The 6,000-nt window shown below is 37.5% G+C and overlaps 1 protein-coding gene across 1 annotated transcript in view; it reads left to right on the top strand.

The window, feature by feature from the left end:
- Nucleotides 1-426: 426 nt before the first annotated feature.
- The window catches only part of LOC134213167 (uncharacterized), a 173,479-nt gene continuing 167,905 nt past the window's right edge, over nucleotides 427-6,000 (top strand). The window contains exon 1 of the mRNA XM_062691847.1: nucleotides 427-1,454. The gene's annotated coding sequence lies outside the window, so the exon portion shown is untranslated. The remainder of the gene's footprint in view (nucleotides 1,455-6,000) is intronic.

Raw genomic sequence — 6,000 nt, 5'->3', positions numbered from 1 at the left:
CTCTTGCTCTCACCATACCGTAGGTACCCTACCCTAACAAGTAGTAGTGCTGGCTGCGGAGACTTCGCTACACAAGCTGTGTACACCGACCACATTGATGGAGTAGAGTGTGCTCAGGTGAGAATGTTTATGTTGCTGGTATCTTCCATTCGCCCACCTTGCGTGCGGAGGCACCTCCGTTGTTATAGTATGGGGGTTTCCGACCATCAACACCCCGAGACGAGCTTGCTTTGCTACAGCAGTTCAGTTAGCCCGTTCGCCTGGACGGATCGATTGTACAAACACAATTGTGGCGAGCGGTTCGCAGTTTCTTATAGGTAACTCGACGCCAGGAGCTGGCTAAACAGAAAGCGCTTTTCTGTGGAATGCAGGCCAGAGAAAAGAAGAAACTAAATATACGATTTCATTCAAAGTTGTGTACGGAAACGCGCAGGAGGTGTCTCCGTTCGTCGTCTGTAGGGTCGTGTCCAGCTCTTCAGTTGCTGAGTCGTAGGAGCTCTTTACATTGTTTGCTAATTAAAACGATCATAAGGTTCTCGCTTTGTTTGTGAACTTTTGAGAACTGTTTTCATAGTGCGTTTTTCATACAGTGAGTTCAGAACGTGACTCCGGTTGAACTTACTACGCAATCGAAGAACAGTTCGGTTTTATGGCGTGAAAGTGTCGGGTTCAGGTTTTCTTTTTAGTAATGTGTCCACCTGAAAAGTGAAACGTTTCGAAGGCGTATTTTTTTGGTTCGCGTGTATTTGGTCCTCGGTTGCGAATTGCCCAACAGCTTGTAGTCAAGTGAATTTTAAGCAGGCGGAAAAGGAAACTTGTGCGCTTGCGATTCAGTTTTTGCTCATTGAAAAACCACCAGCCGGTAAAGATCAAGTGTATTACGAATAATCTGCCACAAAATAGATGCGAAAACAGAAGAGATAATTCCCTAATTTGGGCAGTAGAAGTATGCAACGAAGCGAACAATTTTTCGGAAGTTTCCTTTTCATGTGAATTCGACGTTTGAGTGCAGATCACTTTATGCAACCGTTTTTTTTGTGTGGAATGCCATTGATCGTGCTGACGATGACTGCGCGAGTAAAATTGACGGAAATGAGAATGCAGTCCAGAGCAGTGCAGTGATCTTGCTACATCTCTCAGTTAATAGCTAACCCAAGGGGTATAATCGACGACGACAACATCAACGAGTCAGTGGTCTTGGTTGAATGATACTTCTTGGCTCGCAGCGAAAGAGTTCACAGTGTGGTGTGGTTATAAGTGGTGCATTTGTGACCATTGAAGACGTACGATCAACTCCGGAAAACAACAACATCGCTGAACGTTCCATGCGCGGAACGGTTTGTGTGTAAAGTTTTGATCAAGCTGGACAGGAGAAGCGCAGTGCCATCGATGATGACAAGTTAGAAAAAAATACGTATATGAAATCATTGGAAAGGAGCCACAGTTTTTGAAAAGTAAGAGTTTCACTATTTCTTCTAAAACTGCATATTTTTTTATATATTAATTTCTGATATAGGTTTGGACTTTTATTAGAATTAGATTTGCAAGCCAAAAATTGATATTGGAACTGAATCTGCATAGAGTATCTTGGGAGGAAGAAAACCATGGAAATTATTCTGTGCTTCCCTTCAAGTTTCGAATAAAATCCAAACGATTTTCGATGATTTTAATGGAATGTTTGTATCTCGAGCAATTATATTGATGATACTGTACTGTAACTGATGATTGTGTGAATTACCGAAATTGTTCATAGGGGCTTAATTCCACGTTGTACCTGCTTTAGTTAATAGACATTATAATAGATAGACTTATTGAATAAGTAACGTAATAGTTATGAGTTATGACAAGTTAAAATTATGACAATATCAAATAAATTTATACCAAACAAGCTGACCCGGATCAATTTTCTGGTTAAAATTTAAAAAATTCCACGCAAATTGTTCGATCTTTTCATCGAAAAGATATATATTTCCAATGAAATAGATGGGGAACACTTTCGAATATATATCCAAGGTAAGCGCAATAAAATTTCGTTTAATTGTAGGAAAATGAATAGTGTTGGAACGTGCTTAGTTCCTCCTCTATTGGATCATTTACCCTAACTAAAATTAGGCGGTCTATTCTTGAGTGATGCGTTGTCGAAAAAATGCCATCTTTGTTTTATATGTTAGCTTGACTGAAAACCATTTCACTAATTTGCTTTCTCCTTAAATTTTGTTCCAAAAATCCGATCCGTATGGAAGATCCAGATCATTGTACTGAACGATCCGCTGATTCAGGATATAACTTTTTCAAGTTAGTTCTCATTGTTCTCATCTTCCTTAGAGATGGGCAAAATGGATCACTTTGTTAAACGGATCAGAACTGGATCATTCAGTATTATGATCTGGATCTTCCATACGGATCGGATCTTTGGAACAAAATGTAAGGAGAAAGCAAATTAGTGAAATGGTTTTCAGTCAAGCTCACACTATTGATCCGTACATACAATAATATCATCTTTCTCTTGCTCAAAAGCTTATATAACATTTATGAAGTACTACAAAAAACTTTTAATTTTGTCATTTTCTTACAAATGGTCCGATGATTTGCTGATCTGGTGAACCGGATCTTTTAAAAAGTGGGCTACGAATCATTCGTTCACATCAAAGATCCGGAGCATTTTAACGGTTCCGGATCTTTACGCCCATCTCTCATCCATATCATAACCCAAGTCAGAAGTAATTAAAATTCTGTAAACATTTATTTAGCGTTATCCAAATTCCACTCAATTTTTATTTGATTCAAAATACATATGAGCGTATTCTTAGTCCAATGCAATTTCAAAACAATCTGAAGCTGGAAATCAAAACAAAAGTAATAAAAAATCTATCAAATTAAAATTCAACCCAAAATGTAAATTTGAATCTGAATTCAATTCTAGAGTGGAGTAAATAAGTATAACATTTTAATTGTTTCTCATACAAAATAGCCATATTTGAGGATCAATTTCTTGATTCCTAGCGAATAGATGGATTTCATTTTTTGTCGTCCAGCCTAAAATGACTGTTGCTTATGACCTTTTCAGCGCAAACATAATTACAACGTACGCCACTTTTATATGAAGCTCGATATAAAAGTGGTGTACGTTATAATTGTTTTGCGCTGAAAAGGTCATAAGCAACAAAACTACATACAAATCACATTCATTGGGTTAAAATTTAAATCAGGATGTGCGGTTTATTTATTTCTAGGAGTGTATTCAAATAAACACCCATGTCAAATGCAATCCAAATCCATGCCTAATGTTTTTGCAATTCGTTCAAATTCGATCCAATACTAATACAATCTCAATATCAATCTCAAACATTTTTCAGGATTGATCCAATTGTAATTTATATCCAAGTCCTAATGCAAATAGAATTAAACTAGAATTAAGTCATTCAATTTACATCCAATTAAAATTTGATCCAAATTCGGTCGAATTCAATCAATCAATAAAATTAATTCCAATTGAAGTCAAGATAATCAAAATTAGATACGAATCCCAATCTAACGTTTGAGTATTGTTGTTTTTTTCATTACCGTACTTAACAACGGTTGTTCAGATAATAAATAATTGTCTCTTCTTTGAGTTCCATGACTTGCTTGACTTTCTCAACACGAGGTTTGTAATGATTGAGAGAGGTTTATGCCTCTCGTTTATCGTTGTTCGTTAGAATTGAGAACGAATTCTGCAATCGTTGATTACGGTCAAGGATTCAAGTTATCAGAAAATATCCAACGAAACAATCAAAGCACATTAGGCAAGTGTTGGCGGGTCTTGATTTCGAAAATATGTTTCTTGTGTATCAATTTTAGTAAGTTGCGGGATGTTGTCATTGTCCGATAACTCTCTTTTATGACTTTAGTTCCTCACAAAAGTCTTTATTTTGCTGTCAATCTCAATGTCTGCCGTTCTACCCTTTCGTATGTCTTCCTCTTGTTGGCGTATCCCACGAAAATGTTTGTTTGTTTCGTTACAGACATAAAACATCGACCGGAATGTCAATTATGTTAACATCAGCTCCTTAAATTTCTTTCCTTTCCGTAGTTTATTGCGTTAGACGAAATCGAAATACACGTTCAGAAAATCGGAAGTCTGTTTCTTGAATTTGTTGCAAGTTGCAACAACTAAATTCTATTATACATTATGTGTACAAGGATGTTAACGATCATTCAGTAATTTGCGTTCGATCATTTTAGTAGTTTGTCAATAACACATTCCACAGGCTGAATTTCAAAATATGTTGTATGGTGGACTTCTAAGTGCGAAGGTTTTCCTACAACTTTGCCTAATGGTTCGTTATTAGAATTCAACTAATAACGGAGTTAGAGCGCTAGTTGCAGCAACTCAAACTAAATGATTGGATTTTTTTCTAAGTTACTGAAACTATATTCTTGTTTACGTACGAACGCGCTTCCGAACGGAAGCTGATGCGCATTCTCGTTTACGCCAGCAAAATCAAATGGGGAAACGATTCGAACGAACTGCATTCGTTCGAAAGTTTCGTTCGTCCGTAAACAAGAATAGGGGTGTATAGCTATAACTCCGTTACTAGTGGAATTAAAACAACGAACCATTAGGCAGAGTTGTAGAAAAACCTTCGCACTAGAAGTCCATCATACAACAAATTTTGAAATTCAGCTTCTGGAATGTGTTATTGACAAACTACTAAATGATCGAGCGCAAATTACTGAATGATTGTCAACATCCTTGTGGGTAAGAATCAAGATAAAAACGGCTTCGGAAAACATGATTCCGGCTCTGTAACGCTTTATTATAGAAAAGGAGTCATTCAAATATGACATCCGAGGTTTAAGGGAGGAAGGGGGTCTAAGAATTTGTGACAGATCATGTACTAGGTAAGGTATACAAAAAAGCGTGACAGAGGAAGGAGGGGGTCGAAAAATTTCAGAAAGTTGTAGAAAATATTTTCTCCACAAAATGAACACTTCTCAGTCACGCTCATTGTAACAAACATTGGAAACAATTGCAAGGCAAATTAAGTTTAACGGCAATTCGATTACAATCGAAATAATCGAAATGCAATCTCAATCTCGTCTAAGTCCAATACAATCCAAATTAAAGCCTGAGTTGAATGCAATAGATATTCCACCAAAATCTCAATCAAATTCATTTGATTCAAATTAAAATAAATAAAAACCAAGTCCGAATCCCAAAGTTCATTCCGAATCTTTTAGTTTCTCGATGAATTTTCAAATTTTTTGGACCATTCTACCAAAGAAGAGTCAAACGCTTCCATAGTCTTCCAAAAATATTGATTTTATTTTTTATCATCGATATTTGTTAAAAAGTTTAAAAATAGGTAAATAAACCAATCCGGTATGTGCATCAAAATCGAGCAACTTGCTGGTTTGGCGCAAATCCTCAGTTCGAGCAAGATGTCTCGGTCTCGGAAGCAGGACACAGCTGCTGACCAACGAAGACATCGATATATCGTTCTATAGCGTTCGCCACGGAATACCATCAGCATCGGTGTTGGTCGTCAGCAACACTCAAGTAAAATTTTCTAGCAAATTCTGGAATGGGGAAGGGTCGTTTGGCCGAAAGGGTCGTTTGACGGAAAGGGTCATTTGGCCGAATAGGTCATTTGAAAAGTGAGAAATCAGGAGTGAGAAGAGAGTCGTCTGGGTCTCCAGTAGCCTTGCGTTGGAAAGCAGGCCAAGTTCCAGTTGGAATGTAGAGCCATTGAAGAAGAAGAAGAAAGATGTCGCAATTCTCATTCTTCATTTCTCACTTCTCACTGTAAAAAGTGAGAAGCGTGAAGTGAGTAGTGAGACGTCTCACTACCCCCTTCGCGTTTTTCACTTTTTACAGTGAGAAGTGAGAAGTCTCACTTACTTACTCCTCATTTACCACTTATCGCTGTAAAAAGGGAGAAGCGCGAAGTGAGTAGTGAAACGTCTCACTACCCACTTAGCACTACTAACTTTTCACAGTGAAGAGAGTAGTGAGTC

Source organism: Armigeres subalbatus, chromosome 2 (assembly GCF_024139115.2).
Source record: "Armigeres subalbatus isolate Guangzhou_Male chromosome 2, GZ_Asu_2, whole genome shotgun sequence".
Classification (NCBI taxonomy): domain Eukaryota; kingdom Metazoa; phylum Arthropoda; class Insecta; order Diptera; family Culicidae; genus Armigeres; species Armigeres subalbatus.
This window is presented reverse-complemented; position numbering and strand designations above follow the sequence as displayed.